Raw genomic sequence first — 25,862 nt, 5'->3', positions numbered from 1 at the left:
ATTTCCTGAGAAAATAGCATTTAAAAGCATATAAATATCTATACGCGCGCACCGTAGAAGGAGCAGTTTGGCAATAACGAATCGGCGGCACACATCTTGTAGCTCACTGGAGAGCAAAAACTAGCATTCATCAATGCAAATGTGGCAATAAACCCACCGGAGGGTCAAAACCAATAATGAAGGTACTACGAGTCCCAGAATACTGAGCGGTGCAACACGCCCACTGGAGGGCTTTCCACTAGAGGATGTTACAAAAAGAATAATGACTCTTACCTCCATCTCTATTGCCTCCTTGCATGCAACGCCCGTGATCAAGGAATGAGGTGTTCCGAAACGCGTAGGGCTTTTAAATCGAACGAGATGCTGCCTGCTGACTGCCGGAATAAAGGACGATGTCAATAATAAAGCGGAGTCCTGCTGTCTCCTTGTGCGCGTTCTCAACTTGGGGCAACTCTTTTTGTGAAATAATTACCGGCCGGTCCGGTCGGGAGAACTGCGACGCCACCAAAGAAATGGTATGTGGACTGCCGTGTGCAAACTGACTGGACTGAAGCACAATCGGTAGAAGGAGCAGTTTGGCAATAACGAATCGGCGGCACACATCTTGTAGCTCACTGGAGAGCAAAAACTAGCATTCATCAATGCAAATGTGGCAATAAACCCACCGGAGGGTCAAAACCAATAATGAAGGTACTACGAGTCCCAGAATACTGAGCGGTGCAACACGCCCACTGGAGGGCTTTCCACTAGAGGATGTTACAAAAAGAATAATGACTCTTACCTTCATCTCTATTGCCTCCTTGCATGCAACGCCCGTGATCAAGGAATGAGGTGTTCCGAAATGTAGGGCTTTTAAATCGAACGAGATGCTGCCTGCTGACTGCCGGAATAAAGGACGATGTCAATAATAAAGCGGAGTCCTGCTGTCTCCTTGTGCGCGTTCTCAACTTGGGGCAACTCTTTTTGTGATATATATATATATATATATATTATCTACTGGCGACCGCCAGTAGATAGTTATAGTTACAACCTAGTTTCCATAGGAAATCTCAAAATTCTATTTTGAATAACTTTGGCGCCGGTTGACGAATTCTCGCGAAATTTTCAAAACAAATGGGGTGCTCCGTTCAGCTCCTACCCTGAAAGTCATGGGGTGATTCGTCAAGCGGGGGCAGAGAAAAAGAGGGGGTCCCAAAACACGTTTTCCCCATGCATTTTTCCATAGGACTTTTAGTCGAAGGTACAGCCCGAACGGCTGAACAGAATTACGTGAAATTTGGCAGAGAGGTAGCCATAAGGTCAAGGAAGTGCCTTTTGAAGGTCTCGCGTAAATCTGTTCAGTATTTCCTGAGAAAATAGCATTTAAAAGCATATAAATATCTATACGCGCGCACCGTGCGCGCACTGTGCGTGCACCCTGCCGTGCGCGAGCGCAATTCTTATTGGTTGTTAGATGTCGGTAAACATTCGAATCGGTCGAAACAGGAAGTGTCGGCCGCCATTTTGTCTCTCGCAGTCTGAGGGGGTGAAAAACAAAGGTGGAGAACGTAAAAAGGGGGCAGGGTGGACAGTTCCTGACCCCCTAGCCTTTGTCAGGGGGTCCCAGAAGGACCCCCAAGGGCAAAAAAAAAGATAATTTTTTTTTTCAAAAAATCGCGGAGTGCGCGCACTGTGCGCGCACGCTGAAAAAACACACGTAAAAAATGTTTTAAAAATTTTTAACGGAAAATTAAGCGAGGTTCGCGCACCGTGCGCGCACGCTAAAAATCCCATAAAAATGACATACATAAATTAGCATTTAAAAATCTTTGAAATTCACTGAAAAAAACATAGGTTTCACACACGTTATAGTTACGAATTAGCATTTAAAAAACCTTGCAAATTCACTTAAAAAACCATAGGTTTCACACATGTTATAGTTAGCTGAACATTTCACTCGTAAAAAACCAATGAAATTCCCCCGTTATAGTTATTCCAGCAACTATAACTCACGCGACCGCAATCCTCTGCTGATGACGTCAGATATTACATCACTGATGATATATGTGTCTTTCTGAAAAATATATATTTGTAATATATGTATAGCTAAAGATTAATGGAAGAAGACATGGGTAAATAAGTGTCTAAATACAGTGATGTAATATCTGACGTCATCAGCAGAGGATTGCGGTCGCGTGATTTATAGTTGCCTGCACTAACTATAACGGGGGAATTTCATTGTTTTTTTACGAGTGAAATGTCCAGCTAACTATAACATGTGTGAAACCTATGGTTTTTTAAGTGAATTTGCAAGGTTCTTTAAATGCTAATTCCTAACTATAACGTGTGTGAAACCTATGGTTTTTTTCAGTGAATATATATATATATATATATATATATATTCTCCTCGTTTACAATCAGAAATTTCTCCACAAGACTGAGACAGACACCAGCGACAGATTTCACTATCTCGATTTATTCAAGCTTTGTCCACCATAACGCGCCTCGACCAACTCAACCGACTCAACGGTCTTGATCACATGACACGCCCACGTTTCAAACTTTGTTTATACGTACTGACGTTACACGCAGGAGTGAACATAAAAGAAAGTTCCAAATCCACATATCGTGATTAAACTTACATTTCATGTAAAGTTTTACATATTGTGTAGAAAAAATTTATTTCCAACACAAATCAACATTATATTTAATTGAAAATCATTCCTTTGCATGATTCTTAATTGTTCATGATGCTAAATTGCACTTTTTATTCATTTGTGAATTTTTATTTTTGCCCATAAATACTTTTATCAGCTGACCAACAATCCAGTCATCACGCCATTGTGGCTTACCTCAAATTTATAATCAGTTTATTGAAATGCATAAAAAAAATTCTAATTCAATATTTGCCTAATGCTCGATTACATACATACAATTTATACCACCATAGTGATTTTGTGCGAAAATTATTACCTCTCAATAATGCAATGCATCGATTCCCGAGGAAAATTACTTGAACTTGATTGTAACCGCAAGTTCATGTAACACACAATGATTCACCTCAAAATTTGAAAAACCACAAAAAAATTTGTGAACCAATTTTTGCACATCTACTAATCTGTCATTTCCAGACAGACAGACGCACACACACACAGACAGACACACCCTTTGTCCAGGGACAAAGCCGCACTCACGTAGATTCACGGGCAAAGTCTGTAGTAACAGGAACTGGCACATTCGCCTAACACGTTTCGTAACCATCCTCCCTTGATCACAGGCAGCCAGCAAATGAAATGTGATTCTATTACAAACCACCACTAAATTAACAGATCTTTTTATTGGTTGCATGTGCATTTCTAAATAACTATGGAAAATACTACTCGCAAACTTATTGGCTATGTACCAAATAAAGATGAGAAGATGTCTAAAAAAATTGTGGACCAATACAGACGGTAACGTCAAATAATACCATAAAACTGTGACCCTTAATTATCAAAATCGTTACACTCAATCAAATGCCTCAAATAAGTATAAAATGGGATAGCATGTTAGCTTTCAAGCGACACTGGACCTTTTCACAGTGTGAAACTTTGGAAGTGCTTTCGAACAAGGAAGTATTGTGAATTTAAAAGGAACACAATTAAGGTAGACTATATACTGACTATATTACCAAATGAAACCTATTTCTAAGCATGTGACATCAATGAATGGAGAAGAAAATATTAATATTTTTAATTAAGTATAAAAGCCATATTGTAATCATAGACCTGGGTAGAATTTAGATTATATTCTATTGTAACTGTTACCTATGTGAATCGCTGTACAATAAAGGAAAACATTACAAACCTATATAAAGTCAGGAACAAAAAAGTTTCATCCGTTTAAGATAAATTGCTATTAAAGGTATACCCCAAAGTGCACAAAATCTGGAAATGATCTGTATTTTGCATAGAAATTGTTTGTGACAGTATCAGTCTTGAGTCAGTCAATAAGATGTTACCTCTTAATTCATAATTAAAGGGATACCTGTTTATCACAGTATTTGTATGTTTTAAATGAAATACAATGAATTCATGCAAAGAGTAACCTAAATGCAAATCGCAGAACTTTACCAAACTCCTTAGTAACCAAATACTCATTTGGAAACCACCATCCCTCATCAGGGCCTCTAAAGGTAACCATCCAATAATCACCACTGTCCTTTGCGCTGTCAGATTGCTGTGAACGGTGCTTATAAATAAATACCAGATAATAGTTCTCGGCATTTCCGCACCTACTTGTGTCAGAGATGGTCTAGGATGTCTGGTAAGAACTGAAGACGAAAATATTTGGTCAAATAAGTTGAAAGCGATAATGAATGCGACTTATGGTTCAAATAAGAGCTCCTGTTTAATTCAAGTTACAAGACTTTCCTTGAGTAAAAAACATGAATCAAAGACTAAAGCCTTCTGTCTGAACAGGAAGCTACAGAGGAAGTTTGCGGCTCTTGTTGCTTGGCAAGAATGAAAGCATTGTTTTTAGGTCTTGCCTAGGCAGTGCTTGCGCTGTCTCGTTGAGACATGCAGTATACACTATAGTGGGGAAGCTTCATGGAAGCTCCGCCCACTCTCCGACCATCATTTTCATTGACTTGTCTCTTAACTGCTGCCTTCCGATTGGTTGTAGGCTTGTTAGTCCCTCCTTATGATGGACATGTCTTAATTTGTGTCTTTCCACGGCCACTGGCCCCTTTACTGCACAGACTACTTTCTTCCTGTGCCTCCCCTCCTCCCTCCGCGCTTCTCTCCCGTGTCACGTCTTTTCCTTGTTTTAGAACCACGCAGGCCGCCGTACCTAGGAATACATCATCGCCACGGCGCTTCCTGTGCCCCCCCTCCCTCCGCGCTTCTCTCCCGTGTCACGTCTTTTCCTTGTTTTAGAACAACGCAGGCCGCCGTACCCAGACATATGTCATTGCCACGGCACTGCGATTGGGCCGTTTCAATAGTCACAGGCTACTTGAATTCAGAATGCAGCTGCCCTGCATAGGAAGAAGGAGAAAGTGCAGGAGCAGCCAAAAGTAGCGATCGAAGCCGGAGGAGTTCGCACGCATAGAACCCCGACACAAGCATTGAGCAGCTCACCAAAATAAGCGAGCCGGCTGCAGGGGAGCCCCGCACAGCACCGATCCCAGGCTCCCGCTACTCCATTGAGTGGCTACTCTGCACTACCATCATGCACAGCACCTGATCGTCCAAAACCTGCGCTTAAACATTAATTACAACCTTAAATCAGAGATTTAGTATTTATATAGCGGTGGATTATATTTTAACATGCGTTTCAGAAAGCGGTTCTAGTTCTAGTCTTCTGTAGTTCATGTGGATTTCAGCCTACTTCCGCCTACCTCAAGAAGGCCGTCACGTTAATTTTGGGTTTCGAACATTTGTGTCCTTTGTTTGTTTTCAGTGAAAGTTCTCCGTCAGAAACGCCTGAGTAGAAACGGAAGATCGGTTTCTTGGGTGTCAGTGAGCAGGGCGCGTGCTGGGTGGCATAAGTGTGACGTTTCCTGGCAGAGTTGGGCAGAGCTGTCTGCGCAATGCCAAAGTGCTGGTGTCTCTGTTGAGGAAGTTGCAGGGGCCGCAGACAAAGTCCCGCAAAGGCCACAGAGTTCCGGAAGTTTTCATAAATCTGCTGCCGGAGCAGACTGGGCTCTGCCTGCATCGAAGCTTTGTCGCCTCAGAGCCGCATTATTTGTGTCCAGTAGCCGGTAGTGAACCAGGGCCACTGATCGGGTCCCTTCCGCTGGGCAATCACCGCGCAGAGTATGGACAGGCTCGGGGTTGTACCTGCCCTTTGCGATGTTCCGCAATATCACCCCTTTTTCCGCGCCCTTCTGCACTTTTGCCCTACAAATCTGCCCCCGTTCCCGTTCCTGACAGCCCCAACCTGCTCTGCCAGGTTCCCTGCACCATTGTCCAGATCACTCTCCTCCTGCACTGCCCCCTTCAGTGCCCTCCTCTACTGCCCATCCAGACCTCCTCTTTAGGTGCTCCCTTTTGCACTGCCGTCCTAGCCTCCACCCCCTCTGAAGGTGGAATCGATAGGGGAATGACGGGTCCAGATTAATAACCGGGGCTAGTCTAGAAGTTTGCTGAAAAAGATCAGGAGGTAAGTGCTCAGGTCTTTCATTTTTTACAGCTATAAAGGTGCTCTCTATTACTAATCAATTTCATCTAAAGCGCTTCAACCTCTCGCCAAGAGTAGTAGGCGCTATAAAATGTGATACTGTGTTGACAAAGGATTTCCTCTTTTATTGTCGAAACTGTGATTTTAGAACACAGTGGAATGCTAGCAGTCAGCCCTGCAAACGCCCACCAAGAGATTTCAAAAGCAGGTTTATAATAATGTATGCCAAGCAAAGGGACGGAATGCAGTGAGAACAAAAGTTACTTACCGGTAAACTGTGGTTCTCCAGTATTGGTGTCTTTCATAGATTCACATGCTTGAATATTCCCAGTCGTCGAAGTGGGAGTCCCACGGTACATAACATAGCAATGTAGCAATAACATAACCATAGATAGGTAAGAAAAACCCATAGAGTAGCATTGAATCATAGAGTTTTTAGATAGAAAAAACGTGTCACTTTTATAACATATTACAGTCATTGTGAATAGTCCAAACTCCAGCCAATCAAGCGCTAGCACCCTCCAGAATGTTCTCCTCAGAGGCTCAGGCCCTCAGATTTTCATAGCACAAGAGCAACAAAGTTTCAAGGAGAAGACGAGAGCCTTTGAGGGGAGGAGGGTGGGTCGCTTGTGAATCTATGAAAGACACCAATACTGGAGAACCACAGTTTACAGGTAAGTAACTTTTGTTCTTCTCCAGTATTGGGGTGTCTTTCATAGATTCACATGCTTGAATAAGAATAGTAAGCAGTGATGCCAAGATAATGCAAGGTACATATAAAAACATCATAATACACAGTACAACGAGATACTAGCATAAAGTCAAAAAATGGTACCTTGTATACAGGAGGAGGGAAGCAACAGAGGCTCACCTTACCTAAAGAGATTACGTAGGACCGCTTGCACCACAGCTGAATCAGCGTCGTCAGCAGCTTCCAGATAGTAATGTTTGGTAAAGGTGTGCCTGCTGGACCATGTTGCAGCCCTGCAGATGTGTTGAAGAGGCACACCAGCAAATAGTGCAGTAGAAGTGGAAACTTGTCTGGTAGAATGCGCTCGAACATTTGCAGTAAGTGGCTTCCCAGCTTGCTGATGGCAAAAGGCAATTGTAGTAGATATCCAGCGTGCAATGGTCTGTTTGGTGACTGGATGCCCCTTTCGCATCCGTCTGTAGGCCACAAATAGCTGATCAGACTTACGGATACTAGCTGTCCTTTGCAGATAAAATTTCAGACATCTCTTGATATCTAAAGAATGGAGAGACCTCTCTGCTGACGTTTGAGGATTAGGAAAAAATGTTTTTAAAATAACTGGCTCATTTAGATGGAAATCTGATGGCACTTTGGGGATAAAGGGCGGATTAGTGCCGAGCAATACAGAGTCCTTGGTGAATTGAAGAAAAGCCGGTTTAGTAGTAAACGCCTGTATGTCACTGACTCGACATGAAGAAGTGAGAGCCAACAGCAGCGAAGTCTTCCACGTAATGAATTTTAGATCGACTTTATGGATGGGCTCAAACGGTGGCTTCATGAGTTGAGCCAATACAATGTTCAAATGCTAACGAGGAGGCGGTCGACGATTTGGAAGAAACATCCTAAAAAGACCCGTGAAGAACTGCTGAATGACTCTGGAAGAGTAAAGAGAGATGGAACCATCCTGTTGAAATCTTGAGATTGCAGCCAGAAAAACTTTAAGAGTAGAATGCGAGAGGCCACATTTTGCTAGATGTAAAAAGAAAGGCAAAAGTTGGTCTGGTGTGGAATGAACAGGATGCACCTGAGCAGCGTCGCACCACAGACAGACATGTTTCCATTTGAGCTTGTATGTTTTCACAGTGGAGGCTGCCCTAGCCTTAGCAAGAACTCCCTGCAGTCGGAAGGAATGTTTAAATTGGCAAACTCATGTTGCTCAGGTTCCATGCCGCTAAGCGAAGAGATGCTGGGTCGGGATGACAAACCTGTCCCTGATCTATGGTCAGAAGGTCCGGAAGTGGACGGAGCAGAATCGGGTCTCACTGAGAGAGGAGCAGGAGTTCCGTACACCAGACTTGTCGAGGCCACCTGGGAGCTATTAGAAGAATGCGGCAAGGTTCTTACTTCATTTTCCGAAGAACCCTGGGGACCAGAGAAATCGGCGGAAAAGCGTAGGCATATATTTTTGACCAGTTCATCAAAAAGGCATTCCCGCAGGACTCTGGGTGGGGAAGCCAACTTGCGTAAAATGAGCATTTTCGGTTCACATGGGTTGCGAACAGATGCAACTCCCACTCGTGATTGGACGAGGTTGACCTGCTTAGAGAGTCCGCCAGAATGTTGGACGCTCCCAGAACATGCACTGCCATCAGAGTGACTTGATGCTGGATTGCCCAATCCCAGATTTGTTGAGCTTGAAGAGACAGCAAGATGGACCACGTGCCCCCCTGTTTGTTTATATAGTGCATGCATGTTGTGTTGTCCGTCCGGATCAACAGCGAAGCTCCCTGGATGATGGCACGAAAAGCCGTTAGCGCCAGGAAAATGGCAAGTAACTCTAGAAGGTTGATGTGCCAGGTCCTTTGGTGGGTATCCCACCGTCCTTTTACTGTGAGGTCCTGAATGTGTGCTCCCCACCCTTCAAGAGATGTGTCCGTTGTGAGAGTGAAACTTAGAGTGTCCACCAGAAATGGACGACCGGAAGAGACGTTGGTTTCGAGAGTCCACCAGAACAGAGCCGTTTGCATCCGAGATGTGGCCTTGATCATATCGTTGAAGGATCCTGATACTTGAGCCCATTGCTTGTCAAGTTCCTCCTGGATGGGTCTCATTTTTAAGCAGCAGTGAGGGACTAGTGGAATGCAAGAGGACAACATTCCTAGGAAGGACTTCAACTGTCGAACAGAAACGGCCTTTTTTAACCGGAGGGAGACCGTAAGGTTGCAAAGTCGTTGACGCCTTTCGTGTGACACAAAGGCCGTTGCCAGTTTGGTGTCCAGGATGGCCCCCAAAAACGTCCTGAGTTGAGCGGGTACAAATTGAGACTTGTCCATGTTGAATGTCAGGCCCAGAGACTGGAAGAGGGACCTGCAAAGTAGAATGTGTTGGGATGCCAGTTCGAACGACCGTGCCTGTAGAATGCAGTCGCCGAGATAAGGGAAAAGTTTTACGCCTTGTAGAGGTGGTAAGCTGCCACCAGTGCGAGGACTTTGGCAAACACTCGGGGTGCAGAACGAAGGCCGAATGGAAGGACTTTGAATTGGAAATCTTTCCCGGCCACTCTGAATCTGAGGAATTTTCTGTGTCTGGGCAGAATGGGAACATGAAAATAAGCATCTTGAAGGTCCAGTGTGGTCATGTACTCTCCTTGGGACAGTAAAGGAAGGACCTCTTGAAGAGACAACATGCAGAATGTTTACTTCTTGATGTATTTGTTTAGTGCGCGTAGATCCAGAATAGGGCAACATTCTCCAGACTTTTTCTGTATTAGGAAGAACCTCGAATAGAATCGTCTGCCCCTTTGTAAATTCGGAACCACTTCGATCGTGCCTTTTCTCAATAAGATTTTTAATTGACCTAAAAGTTCCTTCGGATGGGCAGGAGGAGGACCTCTGGGTGGAGAATTAAGCGGGATCTTGACAAACTCTGGAGCGTGCCCCCTGCGCACAATATCTAGAATCAATTGATCGGTAGTAATCAGAGACCTTTGCGAGGGTGGAAGGCATCAAGGATGGTAGATGGAAAACGTCATTGTTTCTTGGAGGAATCCCTTCCTCTATAAGAGGATTTACCTCTGTACTGTTGGTAAGACGCGGCTGGTGGTTGTCTGTACGACTGTTGATTCTAGGAGGAGTAACGTTGTTGGCCTTGAGAAGAATGGTATTGTCGGTATTGATTGGAACCTCTCCGAAAGGAAGAGGAGGAGCCACGACCCCTCGCACCCCGAAAGGGCTGTTTTTTAAATTGAAGTGTACCGAGAGCACGATCAGTGTCAGTGTCCTTTTTGATCGTCTCAAGGGCATCATCGATGTGTTGGCCAAACAGCGATTCACCGCCATAAGGCATATCCAATATTATCGTCTGTACCTCTTGATGGAAAGAAGTGGCTTTCAACCAGCTCTGCCTCCTGAGAACAGCAGCACCCTTCAGTTGCCGGAAACCAGTAGAAGACACGTCAACAGCACAATCAATGATCTCCGAGGAAATCCTTTCCCCTTCTTGAAGAATCTTCAATGCCTCTGCTTTAGAAGGTTCTGGTAGAAATCTAGAAGGGGAGCAATGTCTGACCACATGTCGGCCGAGGATAGCTAGAGAATTGGCCGCTCTCACCATAGTTGCCGCCATAGTGGAGAATTTTTTACCAATGGCTTTAAGGCGCCTCCCCTCACGATCCGGAGGACCCGATACTGGAGACAAGGGATTCCTGGCACGACGTTGTGCTGCCTGTGTAATAATGGAATCAGGTTTCGGCTGTGCAATAAGACAAGCAGGCGAATTTTCCGGGGCCTTGTATTTTTTATCTAGTCGTGGCAGGACAGCAGGAATGGAATTAGGATGTTGCATAAGCTTGAGACCATCTTGCCATATAAAATCGATGATGGGAATAGCACGCATTTGTTTCTGTGGCTGATCCTTGAAGTCATACAAGAAACAATCCTCCTCTCTAGTGACCATCGGGAGGTGAAATATCTTTGCCGCCCTTTCCATGAGGACATGAAATCCACCTATGTCCACCGGTGGAGAATCAAGAGGAGCTGGAGCGGTGGGGGAAGGCGTTTGAATCTGATAATTGTACCATTCAGTGAACAGGGATCTATCATCTAGCTCACCCTCCTCTCTGTCATCAACATCAGCATCCTGCTCAATGACATGAGGAGCGTCTTGGCGTGGCAACCTGGATGCCGAAGTAGAAGGCGTAGAAAACGGTTCTGTAGGAAGCGGGGTGGAAGAGGCGCTTGTGGTGCTGGAGAAGCTTGGACCGAGTTTGGAAAACGTCTGTAATAGTCATCCAGCATGAATTGAAGGTTGGAAATAAGGGGCATCGACATCTGCGCCATAGGAAGATCCGGTGCAGGCTGGTTGGCACGGTCTGAAACTTCCTCATACTCCTGGTCGTCATCAAAGTCCTGACATTTAATTAGAAGCTCAGAGGGACTGCGAGCAGCCCTAAATGCGTCATCCTCCTCCGATTCGTCGTCACCAGCGTCAGAAGAGAACAGTTCTACTGGAGGATGTGAAGTAGTTTGGATTGGTATCCAAAGAAGACCGTCGCCGTTGAAGCAGGGAACCTGAAGACTTCAAAGGAACCAGATCCATGGATGCAGCCGTCGACGCTGTCGACGAGAGAAGTTGCCGTCGTTGTTGAGCCACTGTCGACGAAGCCACTGTAAACGACGAAGCCACCGTCTCCGATGAAGCCATCGTCGATGAAGCTGACCCTTTCGCCGACAAGGAAGTACGCATCGACGAATGCTTCTTCTTGTGAGTCGTCGTCGACGAAGTCAAAGGCACTGTAGATGACAGAGGCCTCACCTTCACTGACACCAACATCGACGAGGATATCGCCGACGACAGAATCATAGCCGGCATCATAGATGAAGAAGTTGAAGTCATCATCGTTGAAGCGAAAAAAGCAGTTCTCGTCGACGGAGGAAGCGACGACGAGCTCGTCGACAAGAGAACCAGTTTTTTAGCCAAAAACTGCTCAGATAGAGTCTTGGACGCCTGAGAGTCAGATCTCGGGGGCGTAGAGGGTGTAGACAGACTCTGAGAGGCAGGAGACACCCCTTTTGAAGTGGAAGGCCGGTCAGTGGACTTGACAACATGATGTTTATTTGCCACCTTAGTTTTAGGAGAAATCTTCTCCGACTCACTGGCTCTCCTCAAAGATGAAGTAGTCTGGACTAAGGAAACACTCTCCACATCTGACAAAGCGTTGTCCATAGTCTTCAACTTCTGTAGCCACAGAAGGAAACGCCCCTCCCTGTCCTTACGGGTCTTCTGAGAGAAAGTCCTGCAGATTTTACAGTCCTTTACCTGGTGTTCAGGGTAGAGGCAATAAATGCACTTCTGATGAGGGTCCTCAGAATGAAGACGCTGTTTTCTACATGTCCCACAAGGTCTGAAGAGGGACTTCTTGGGTGTAGACATGAAAAAAGGCTTTTCTTTGAGAAAAAAAAGAAAAACAACTGAGCAGAGCTCAGGGAGACTCCCTTCACACGAAGTGCAGTAGAAAATCTGAGGGCCTGAGCCTCTGAGGAGAACATTCTGGAGGGTGCTAGAGCCTGATTGGCTGGAGTTTGGACTATTCACAATAACTGTAATATGTTATAAAAGTGACAAGATTTTCTATCTAAAAACTCTATGATTCAATGCTACTCTATGTTTTTTTCTTACCTATCTATGGTTATGTTATTGCTACATTGCTATGTTATGTACCGTGGGACTCCCACTTTGACGACGGGGAATATTCAAGCATGTGAATCTATGAAAGACACCTCAATACTGGAGAATGAAAGTTAACTTGATTTAAAAAAAAATATCTTTATTAAAGTTTTCATCAGTTCCTTGATACAAACCAATCAAGCATAATCTTATATTGCACTTACATACCAAGTCAATATCACTGTGGCTGTACATATATAATTTCAAAGAATATCACTTGACAAGCACAACGTAGTTTTACCGCTATTTCTCATAATGGTAACGTGCATTGGTAGTTTGGTATGGGTATATAATACCCACATACACCGTCACCTCTGATTGAGGGGTAGGACATGTCAATCATTTGTATCTTCTGCTTACAGCGATTAGTACAATGTGAGTATGTATGCCAATACAGATATATATTGCGTGTGTGTAATGCAATTGCTAAGAAACAATAAACAATAAGGCATGGATTTTAGTAAGTGAACAATATCACTAGTTTACAAGATATCTTCATCTTCCAACCTTTGAATCATAACTAATAATCTTAAAATAAACGCAACAAAACTGTGAGATATCAAGTACACAAGGCATCATGCATCTAGTATATTATGTGCCTTTCGAGTAAAGTCATGTTGGGGGTCGCGCGTGGCTTAGCAAGCATGGGTTGTTGTTCCTAGTCAGTGTGTATTTGTGTGGGTTCCGAGGTATCCTATATCTAGGGTCGTGTCCATGTCGTACTATGAAGGAATGTGGAGTCATTGCCCAACCTAATAGTCCTGTCCAAGGGTGTCTTGTGTGCACGTCCTATCCGCCCCACCCGGGTAGCTTCTTCTGGCATCTTCTCCCACTTGCTGTACTTGGGGAGCACACATTGCTTCACTCGCCTGTGTGAGAGTTTTCAGAATATCATCTCAGGCTTGTGCGATGGGAAACTTACACAGCCCAGCTGTTTCTTCTCTATGAAGAATGGTGCTCTCCGCCTGTGCCCAGTGTTCTAGAGATTTTAGCCAGTGGGGTGCCTCTGGAGGGTCTTTGTGTTTCCATCTCTTAGTTATTAATCGCTTTGCGGTGATTAATCCTCAGTCGCAGAATCTGGAGCTTACTCTGTTAGCTTTTGTACGTTTATAAAACCCCAGGATGCAAACCTCTGATGTGTATGGCACTTAGGTGTTGGTGCTGCTGGTGAGAGTTGCTGCTATTGTGCGCCAATAGGTGTGAAGCAGGGAGCAGGACCACAGCATGTGTAGTAGGTCAGCACCTAGTAGATGACATCTCGGACAAGCAGAAGTGGTGATGTTAAAGTATTTGTTAATCTTGTCTGGCGAGAGATACGCCCTGTGTAATATATACGTTTGTATGAGTTTGAAACGTGAATTACGCGGTATGTATGTGGCACTAGCCAAGACACGGTCCCAGTCCTTGTCCGTCCAGGGTTGACCTCTGCCCTCAGCCCAGTTCGTCCGGAGTTTCTGCAGTGGTTTTAACACGTGTGTAATTAGGGCCTGCACTAGCCAATGAATCACATGTGTCCCCTCCCCCATCACATGTAGATACTGCAGCAGCTGATGTGTTTGTGGCTCAGTTGACAAATCGCCCCATGTTAGTGTTAATGTTCGTATGATGGCTGCATGCAGGAGAAACTTGGCTCCCAGCAAGCCAGTATCCTCTGTCAGGGTTGCAAAAGACAAAAAGGCACCGTCCGTATATAGATCTGCCTCTGTCCATTGGCCAGCTCTATGTCTGCTACACAGTCTCTACCTCGGGGCGTACCTACCAGTGGCAGTATTGGAGCATAGGGGATGGTGCCTTTTGTGAGTTGAAGGCTCCTTCGGTAGCATCTGTGGGCTATCTCAATGTGTACTGTGTCGTGCGGGGAGATTTCGCCAGTGGGTGAAATAAGCCATAGATTTGTGTCTGTGTCCATGAATACGACTCAGTGGCGGTATCTGCCAGGTGCTTACCGCTTAGTCACTTTACGACCCACTGCAGCTGCGCAGCTAAATAATACAATTCTAAATGGGGGACTGCTATGCCCCCACGTACCGGTGGCGCATTTAATTTCTGCAGCGCTATTCTGGGCCGCTCCGTGTTCGATATTAGGCCACTGATTAACCCCCCCAGCTCCCGAAATAGCCGCACCAGGACATATACCGGCAAATTTGCAAAATAATACAGTAGCCTGGGTAATACTATAATTTTAGAGAGGGTGACACGACTCATCACATTAAGTGGAAGAGTCTTCCATAATTGTATCTGCGCCCGTATGGAAGAGATGGCGCGCACCAAGTTGCCTTCTATTATGTCCGCAGAGGATCTGTAGATGTATAAACCCAGATATCTAAACATTGTCGGGTACCAGGCAAGTGCCGTGCCATTTAATGTTATATCAGTCACGTCCACGGTTTCGCTAAAAGAATAAGCACCCGACTTGGCCCAATTTACCTTAAGGCTTGAGATTTCCTCAAACCTGCGGAATATATCGGATATAGCTGGCGGTATATCATGCAGGTCTCTCATATACAGCAACAGGTAATCTGCATATTGGGACACCATGTGGAGACCATCTTCCAGGGGTATACCCCAGTCTTCTCCACCTTCTCGCAGCATAACCGCCAGTGGCTCCATTGCAAGGGAAAAAAGCAGTGGGGACAATGGGCATCCCTGCCTAGTTCCACGTCTGACCCTGATTGCATCAGACATAAGTTTGACTGTGCGGGCCCGTACAATGGGTCGCTGGTACAATAACTGCACCATTTGTAAATACCCGTCTCCTAGCTCATATTTACGCAGCACCGCTGCGAGGTAAGGCCACTCCACTGAATCAAAGGCCTTCTCCAGGTCGAGTACTAAGCAGCCAGATCGTGGCCACTTCTTCGTTGCATATTTCTGAACTCTAAATAAACTACGGATGTTAAGAGAGGTGTTCCTAGTTGAAACAAATCCGTTTTGGTCACTATGGACCAGGGCTGGTACAAACGGGGATATACGCCTAGCCAGGTTGGAAGCAAGGATTTTATAATCCGTGTTTAGCAAGGCCAGTGGGCGATAAGAACCAAGATTTGCAGCGTCTCTACCTGGTTTCAGGAGGGAGATCAGTGTCGCCTCATTTTGCATAAGTGTAAGGGCGGAGTCGTCTAGGGCCGCCGTGTATACTCGCAGCAACTCCGGAGTTATCGGAGTAGGCTTTAAAAAATTCAGCCGGCAGCCCATCCGGACCTGGGGACTTGCCGTTTGATAGGGAGAAAATACTCTCACGCAGTTCGTCCGGTAGCAAAGGGACACCTAGTTCGTCCTGTTGATGCTCCGCCAGACACGGCAGCGTCAGGGCTGAGAGAAACTCCTGTATGTCTGTGCCCGTAGCCCGCAAGCAAGACCGATACATCATGGTGTAGTATTCTACAAAGGCATCGTGTATGTCTGTCTGAGTATGAACCATGACGCCATGCGCGTTTTGTATAGACGTCACGGGTGTGGTAATTGTATCTTGCCGTATTAGCCACGATAACAACTTGCCAGGTTTGTCTCCCATGTGATGAGTGCGCGCCGAGTGTGCTGCGTAGTTCAGATTGCGGAGTCGATCAAATAATCTGGAGTGCTCCCCCCTAACTCGCGCCAAAGACCCATCGTCACCCTCTACAGCTTCTCCCTCCCTCTGGAGCAGGTCATTTTCGATATGCGTGAGTTCAGTCTCTATTTGCTTTCGCATACCCGCCTGCATACCAAGACATTCGGCTCTAACCACTACTTTGAACGCATCCCATTCTACCTGGGGCGTCGTAGCGGTTCCAGTGTTCTCTTCAAAGTAGTGTGCTATATGCGTGGCCAGCAGATTCAGGATGGTGCGCCCAATAACATGTCTGGCTGCATCCGCCAGGTCGGAATCGGCGACCGGGGGCGTTCCCACAATATCTCCAATATGTGCGGATTATGATCTGAATGCGTCCTACCTAAATAATAGACCGCCGATACATGTGGAAGTAGTTCATCAGAAAGCATGTACCTGTCTAATCGTACATAGAGAATGGAAGTTAACTTGATGTGTGTAACTTGTATAGCGTACACCAAACGTGCATTTCTCTCGACGTTTATTAATCGTTTTCAACGTGCATGTTAGTGGTACACTTGTAACCTGCGCTCCTTCTGCCGTATGAACTCAACCCCCTGAACTGTTTTATCAGTGGGGAATGTGAGTGTGCTTTACAAATCGAAAGACGGAGGTAAACTGTTATAAATATTTTTAAATCCGGGGGGGCGGAGCTTGGCTCGCAACAATGATGGCGGCTTGAGCCTCGGGCTCCAGCACGCAGAGGAGACGATCCTACAATAATCCTGCCCCACGCCGCAAGAAGTGGTAGTGGGAGACGTGTCACTGATGGCGGAATATGCAGAGCCCCGGATGGGTAACTTTGGAGAGCTGAGGACACGGCAGAAGTCTGGATCGCGGGGCTGAATAGCGAGCGAGTGTAGGCCGCGAATCCTCGGGCTCGGGTGGTGCGGTGACGAGGCGACGTCGCTGTATGTGCGGCGCAACAGTTTTGGAGTGCCGGAGCGGCGAGCGGTGTCTGACCTTGCGGTCCTGCTACGAGCCGAGGCGTGCGATTGGAGCTGTGGACGTCCCAGCTGGGACCTGCTACGTGGCATAGGGAGCGGATTCCTACATCCTTGGGGCGCTTGAGACTGCAGCGGCTGAGGAGTGTGCTGATGAGGAAGATGGCGGACCCGCGGTAGCGGTCTGCGGAGGGGAGGGAAGCGGGAAGGCGGCGTCGCCCCCTAGGGTGCAGAAGCGCGCCCACTAGGAGACGCCGGAGTGGCTTGGGTTGCTCCGCACTGGCCAGCAGCACTACGGGCTATCGGTGGCAGGCAAGCGGCGTGAGCCGCGGAGGCGAAGGGAGGAGCAGCCCTAGTGGTCCTCTGCTGTTGCGGAGGCCGCGTTACCAACCTATCGGAGACTGAACGATCGGTCGAGCCGGGCTCCCGGAGGTGAGGCTGAGGAACTCGCGGGCTCCGTGGGGGGAGGCACCAATGAGAGGTGGAGCACGCTGCGCGAGAAAGGCTTGGGTGGTGAAGAAGGTGCCGGCGTCCGATAATTGCATGGAGCAGACGAGGGTCCGGATTTGATTGGCTGCGCAGAGAGGTGAGAGAGGCCTTACAGGAGAGCAGGCGGCCGGAGTGTGCGAGGGAGTGAGCTGCCTGAGCCATAGTTCTGGTCGGCGAGGCTGGTTTGGGCGCGCTCTAGTTTGGCATGATGTCGCAGCCCTGCGGATGGTGCTGCCTGAGGGGCCGGAGACAGCTACCTTGAGAGTGTAAGCAGTGACTAACACGGCGGCAGTGGTTGAGTCCCCCTGAAGAGGACACCGGCGTGCACGGTGTCTTTGGCTGTGACGCACGTGTGCGAGGGTTCGCTCCTGGGGAGCACCCACACCGAGACAACTTCATTACCGGGATCCTTGGGGTGCAGCTGTGGTGGCGACAGGTGACGCCTAGGGGCGGACGGCAGCACGATGGGCAAGACGGACAGGACCCAGTCGAAAATAGAAGCGTCCCAAGCCCCAGGAAGCGGTAGAGGGAGCTACAGGTGGCACAATTACTCCCCCGGATGACGCACAGGACATTCGAAGCTTACTGCTCTCTATGGAGAAAGGCCTGCAGTCCGGCATCAACTCCTTGGGGGCCAAGATCGATGCCCTCTCCTATCGTATGGACCACATGGGGGAACGACTCGACAAGCATGCGGAGAGACTGGATCAAACGGAGCAGAGGTTGGTAGGGGTCGAGGAGGCGCAGACCTCGTTGGATACTGAACACAAGAAACTGGGTCGTATCATGCAGGGATTGCAGGATAAAACTGAGGATCTCGAGGCCCGCGCACGACGCTGCAATCTGCGCATTACGGGATTGCCGGAGACGACGCCCATGGGCAGAATGGAAAGCTTTGTGGAAACACTGCTGATAGAACTGCTTGGTACGGAGGTTTTTTTGACCAGGTTCATGGTGGAGAGGGCGCATAGATCCCTAGGACCCAGGCCCCCCCCAGGTGCGCCGCCGCGACCAATCATCGCGAAGCTCCTGAACTATCGGGACAGGGACGCAGCCCTTCGGGTGGCAAGGGAGAAAAAGACGCTTACATATGAGGGGTCGACCATCTCGCTGTACCCAGATTTCACTGCTAGAGTTCAGGAGGAAAGAAGGCTGTTCATCCCGATCAAAAAACAGCTACGGGAACAGGGCTTAGACTATGCGATGCTGTACCCTGCCAAGCTGCGTGTGAACAGGCAAGGGAAAAGCCACATCTTTCTGGACCCTAAAGCTCTACAGAAGGCGTTGAAAGACTGGAGCAAAGAACGGAGGCGGAGCCCAGTGCGACAGTCGAGGGAAGATGCGACGGAGGGTGCACTGGAGCAACAGGACTGAGCATAGCCTGGTGGCAAGTCCGGGATGTAATCTGTGTGGGTGGGGGGACTGGTGTGATTGGGGTAAGTTGGCAAGGGGGCACCATGCAGACGCACTGTAAGCAGAGACAGCTCATTGGTGGTTTACTGTAAGGTTGGACATGGAGCATGGCATAGATGATGGCACTGGGTTGTGCGGGGGGGCGCACATCAATAAGTAGACAACACATGGGCACAGAAGGGAACCGAAGCCCTGCCGTTTCTGGTGGAGGGCTTCGGTCATAATGCCCTCGCGTTCGAGGTGAACACTGAGCAGGGGTGTATATAGTGGTTCACGTCTTCCTTAGCGGGGGCGCGCATTTTCGATCTGCGTGCGGAGGTCGGGGCTCGGTACTGGGCGAATTTTGTCTATCACTTCAGTACGGAGCGACCTCCGCCTACGAGTGCATAACACAACTTCGAGGGGTTGCTTGGTTGGGGGGAGGGAAGAGGGAGGTGTGGCTAATCTCTAAATGGGATGCGGCATGGCCGAGTTGAGGGAGGTCTGCTGTGGGAGGGGGGAGGGGAAGGGGGTTTTGCTCTTTGTTCAGAGGTTAGTCCGGCGGACCGCGAAGATGCTCATGCTACTGCACGGGGAGCGTCCACAATGTATGGGGGTCAGATGCTATATGACGGGCGGGATAATAATGACTAGTTCACAACCCCCACGGGGGTCGCTTGACTCCATAAGAGTGGTGACCTGGAATGTCAGAGGTTTAAATGACCACCGGAAGTTGCGGAAGGTGCTGCAGTATCTTAACAGGCACGTCATCGACGCAGCCTTCCTTCAGGAGACGCATCTCCCGAACCTGAGCCCCATGCTGCGCCCTGGGGGGCTGCGGGGAAATGCGCATGCGGCTGGATTTACATCACATGCTAGAGGAGTTCTTACCTGGTTTAATCCTAAATCAGAATACACGGCGAAGGTGGTGGCGGCTGATGGGGGGGGCAGGTATGTGTTATCGCGATGTCAAGGTAGGGGCCTTGATCTGCTGTTGGTTAATGTTTACGGCCCAAACTATGACTCCCCGGAGTTTTACAACAGACTGGCTGAGACTGTGAGGGATTGCGCAGCGCCCCAGATTTTGTGGGGAGGTGACTTCAATGTGGTGCTGAACCCGTGCCTAGACAGATCGGGGGGACCGGCTAGGGCTCCTGCGGCGGCTGCTAAAATGCTACATAGGGTAATGATTAGTATGGCGCTCTCAGATGTGTGGAGGACGCTTAACCCGAAGGTGGGGGGTTAGACGCACTACTCGGCCTACCATAACCTACACCCTCGTATTGACTACTGGTTCGCATCGATGTCGCTCATGTCGCAGGTGCGCATGTGCCAGGTGCTTCCGAGGACCCTGTCCGACCATTCCCCTATATTGCTGACTCTCGCCACACCTCGAAAGACCATCCCGCCATTTACGTGGCGCTTCCCCCCATATTCGCTCTTGGACCCTCTATTTAAGGAGGAACTGGCGGATGCAATAACAACGTTTTTCGATACCAATATTGGCTCTGTGGATAGCTTCCAGACGGTCTGGGAAACGTTTAAGGTATATATTAGAGGGGTGGCCATGACTAAACACTCAGGGGTGCTGCGTGCCATTCGGCGCAGATTAACGACCTTAGAGAGTAGACTGGGGGAGGAAGAGGCTAGGCAGCTGATAGGCGAGACAGACGAGGCTGCCGAAGAGTTGAAGGCGCTGTTAGAGGAGTACCATGAAGCAGCGGATTCTGAGGTGAAGCACTTGGGGAAGTATGCGACAGCCAGGGTCTACGGAGAAGGTGACAGGCCTGGCTAAGTCTTGGCGAATATATTAAAGGCTCGGAGGGGCAAAGCCAATATCACTGAGATCAGATCAGACGCGGGGGACCTATTGACTGAGGAGGCAGATATAGCGGCTTGCTTTAAGTCGTATTATGCGGCACTATATGCTTCGCGACAGATGGACAAGGATGAGGAAATACGGGATTACCTTGATCACATACGGTTGCCCTTCCTCTCTGACTCCCGTCGGGAATTCCTTGCCCTCCCCATCGAGAAGGATGAAATTCGGAAAGCACTGGCGGGAATGCGGGCGAATAGTGCGCCAGGGGCGGACGGCCTAACGGTCGCTTTTTCTAAAACCTTCACGGATATCCTGCTCCCGCATATATCGCAGCTGTTTGATGATATGTGTGTTACGGGCCAAATGCCGAAGTCTATGAGTGAGGCTATATTAGTGGCTATCCCCAAACCTGGTAAGCCCCCGGAGGAGTGTAGTTCCTACCGGCCGTTGTCGCTGCTCAATGTTGACACTAAGATATTTGCGAAAGTATTGGCCACGCGCCTTGCACTGCTGACACCGGATCTGGTGGCTTCAGAGCAGGCGGGGTTCATGCCCGGCAGAAACCTTACCTACAATTTGCGCACGATGTTTGGCACCATGCAGCATGTCCGCCGGGACACCGAGGCACTCGCGGTCTTCCTTGATATGGAGAAGGCGTTCGATTCTGTTGAATGGCCGTTTATGCGTCAGGTCTTGACTAGATTAGGTTTGGGTCCGGTTTTCCTACAAATGATTGGGGTACTGTATAAGGCACCTAGCGCGAGGATACGACTGGGGGATCGAGTTACGGAAGTTATCCACATATCTAGGGGAATGCGTCAGGGTTGCCCTCTATCACCCATACTATACGCCCTGGTGGCTGAACCGTTAGCTTGTGCTCTACGGGAATATCATAGCCTCAGGGGATTGAACTTCCCCACTTACAGGATAGTTGTATCAACATATGCAGATGACACTCTCCTGTATGTTCGAGACCCAGAGAACAATCTGGCAGCGGTGCTGCGAGAGGTGGCACAATTTGGGGGGCTTTCTGGACTACAGGTCAATTGGAATAAGTCCATTGCCTTTCCGTTGACTCCGTCCACGGCTCCCTTTGAGATGGAGTACCCGCTCCAATGGTCGGATGAAGCGGTCAGATACCTGGGAATACCGCTCCATACAGATCCTGAAATAATAATTAGGGAAAACTATGGTAGAGCAGTTGATAAGCTGGAGGACGATGTAGAGATCTGGATTGGGCTGCCTCTCTCGTTGGTGGGTAGGATATCGATCATGAAAATGGTAGTGTTACCTCGCTTCTTATTTTTGTTTACTAATATCCCTATGGTGCTGCCGCGTGCATTTTTTGCTAGGCTCAATAAGTCCCTGCTGAGACTAGCATGGGCGGGCAAGCAGGCTCGAGTCAGTTGGCGAGTGCTCACACTGCCCTACCACATGGGAGGACTGGGGGCACCAGATATTGAATTGTACTACCGGGTGGCACAGGGGGCCCAGGCGCACAGTTGGATCCATGGCGAGCAGACGGTCCCATATCTTATCTTAGAGAGGTTGTTTGCAGCACCACTCCCGCTCCCCGCGGTCCTCTTTGAGCCGGCTGACCGAAGGACGGGATATTTGGATTCCCTTAATTCAACTAGACACGCGTGGGACAGCATACTGCGACATTCTGCTGGGGAGCTGTTATATTCCCCTACGATGCCGCTAGAATGGGCGCTCTGGCTGCTCCGTGCGGAGACAGGGGAGTGGTGCGGGCCCTTCAAGGGTTGGGATTGCACACGATGGGAGACCTGTTCGTGGATGGTAACGCGATAAAGTGGGAGGAAGTGGCTGCTGGGGCGGAAGCCCCTTCGCAGCTGCAGCGCTTCCAATTTCATAGGGTGCGCAGGGCGTGGTGGCAGCAACTGGGAGACGATATGGCCGAACCTCCGTATGTGCCGGAATTAACATATATTATTAAACATAAATGCCCTCGTAGGCTGATATCCAAACTTTACAAAATATCGCAGGAGCAGAGCACACAGCACTATACCAAGGCTAGACTGGCCTGGCAACGGGATCTAGGCATTGTGATTGACGACGCAATGTGGGCGTACTGCTGTGCCGGTACGCGTAGAATCTCTTTGCATGGCAAGCACAGACTGTTACACTTTAAGTATATAAATAGAGTATATTATACGCCGGACAGACTGCACAGGTACAGACTATGGGAGGAATCGAAGTGTGAGAGATGCAACCACCCTACTGCAGATTTAATCCATTTGGCATGGGAGTGCCCTGGGGTTTTTAAGTTCTGGCAGGCGATTTTTCAAAAGATGGGAGGACTGGTAGATCTGGAATTTACGCCGGACCCGGCAGTAGCTCTGCTGGGCTACTCTAAGAAGCTGCCCAGGGCAGTGCGTAAAATGGTGGACATGGGATTGTTGATGGCAAAGCGTAGGGTAGCAATGTGCTGGATGAGGGGACCGCTGCCCACAGTAGCGCAGTGGGCCCGGGATGTGCTATATTGCTGTACGCAAACAGAGGTATTTAGTGAGCTGCTCCTGCCGCGCAGTCGACCAAAGAATTTTTGGGGGCTATACACGGAGCACCTCGGAGGGGGAGGAGGAGCAGCGGAGGGGGGAAATGGGACGGGCACAGAGAGGGACCCGACAGCAGTGGTTGCGTGAGCGGCCTGGGGGACGACCTTTCGGCCATTGGGGGACCCCCTACTGGGGGAAGCGTAACGATATAACTGGATCAGCAAGGGTCTGAAGGGAAGAGGGGACATGAAGGTCGATTGCTAATACACATTAGTCTAATAGGGCTAGCATGTAGTGGAGAGCCCGTTAAGGGGAGTATACACAACTTGGCAGAATGTAGGAGCATGGCACTGAGGGGGGATCTGCCGGGACGCCTCAAAGTTGCGGGGGTGGGGGGAGGAGGGGATGTTGGGTTAGTGTGTTCAGTTCAGTAAAAAATTGTATGTCCCCAGTGGGGAGATGTATACCAGATATGACATACTAATGTAATATCTGTTAGAATTACAGGCACGGCTACTTTAATACACAGCGATGCCCGGCCTCCGGGATGTGGGATAAGCTGGCGGAATGATGTGTTGGTTTGCGGAAAAAAACGGCCGGCCTCAGGGTTGTAGGCGCACACTTATGTATGTCATCATGTGTCTTCAGAGATTAAATAAATATAATAAAAAAATATATATATTTTTAAATCCTTAGAGAGCTGTGTATGCAACCTCCTTTATTCAATATATAAATGCAATAATATTGCCCTTTTTAGTTTTATCAAAAAACATATATCTGTGGTATTACCGTGGAAGGTTACTATTTCGTTCATGACCCTAGCGTAAATGAGCACTTCAGTTATTGAACAAGAGCCTCCAAGAAGAGTTTTCAAACCTTGATGTAAAGGAGGGAAAGTGCAATAGGTCTCACATTTCCGCGAGTTTCAGCTATTGGCATTGTAAATGACAATGCGTTATATTTGTTTCAAAAACCAAAACATAAATATAAGGCATTATCATTTACAATGCCAAGAGCTCAAGCTTGTTATATGTAACGCTTGGGGTTAGTTTTGCGACTTGGCAACGTTGTAAGTAACGAGTTTCTATTACCAATACAATTGTACTCTTATTATTGACCTTTTAAAGGATGTAAATGCTGTAAAAGGGGCATTAGCCTTAACAGATATTTCGGCAGGCTAAATTACTATTCTCTGTCACAGACAGACAGCTGGTAAATGCAGGTCCTAGGGTGTAGATCTTTTATCCATCTTACATACTGTTTTTTAACAGTACTAGGATATTTGGCTGGGCTATAGGAAAGATTATAGTCGCAACACATGCTTTAGAACACCTTCAGAAAGGTGTTTAACCATTTTGCAAAATTACATTATGACCTGAAATTCTCTCCCGTTTTCCCTCCTTAAAAATTTGAATGCTGCACCCACTAAACGACTGTGACTACACATTGATAAGAATGAATTCTTTTCTTTTTGTCTAAAGTTTGCAACTTGATACTTGGCATGCTTTCTTAATTATTTAATGAACTGTTTACTTTTAGTTATTACCATGGCTCTCCAACTTGAAAGGCAGCACAATGCAATAATAGTCATGTAATTAGCTCATGAATAATTTGATTTATGTTGCATAATTTGTCTAGGACACAATACCCATTTTTAAAACCACTGGCCCACAAGCAATGCCTACCTTTATATTGTAAGACATAAAAGGAACACAGTGATGTGTGCAGAGTGCTGTATTTTCCCAATTCTATGTGTGAGTGGGCCGTCTGGTCTACGCTTTAGCTTTGCATTCTAGCACTTGTGGTCCAGATTGTCATTTACAATGCCAATAGCTCTAACTCTCACAAATGGGAGACCAATTTGCATTGCAAATGCTTGTTAGTAATTAGTGGGCTTGTGGAAGACAACCTTATCTAGTTCTCCTGCAAGTCGTTGCTACTGATAAGTGATCGATTTGAAGACAAACCCCAACTCCAAGCCACTGTACAGTCAGGAGCATTACTATTGGTTGCTATGGGCTGCCATACAGAGATTGCTGGGAACAAAGAATAAGGCAGAAGGTTATTTACGGAGTGGCGTGTTCAAAGGTTCGTGTTTATTGCCAAAAAGGTGGGATCTGTAAACTAGAATAATACCCTACGGATCATTAACCTTCCCTTATAGACAGCATCTCTTTTACACCAGTGTACCACCACCTGTTCAAACATGGAGAAAATACAAAACACTCTTACAAATCTTTTTTAGAGAAATTGTATTATATTTAAATTCTTATATACCTCCATGTAAACATTGTAAGATTCTCTCATTTTAATTTAATTATTGTTACATACTGTCCAAGTGCCTGGAGTCATGCCTGTGTGTGTGTGAAGTTATGTTCGTTGTAACAGATTATCCTGCTCTCAACAAAATGTCTATCGAAGTAGACTATCTGTCCGGAGCTTGGATTCATTAATCTAGGCAGTTTGCAAGTGGAATCCCTTAACCAATGTGTGACTACAGTGTTAACCCATCTCTAAGACTCCATATGGCCTTACTTAACAATCACAC

Source organism: Triturus cristatus, chromosome 5_2 (genome assembly GCF_964204655.1).
Source record: "Triturus cristatus chromosome 5_2, aTriCri1.1, whole genome shotgun sequence".
NCBI lineage: Eukaryota > Metazoa > Chordata > Amphibia > Caudata > Salamandridae > Triturus > Triturus cristatus.
This window is presented reverse-complemented; position numbering follows the sequence as displayed.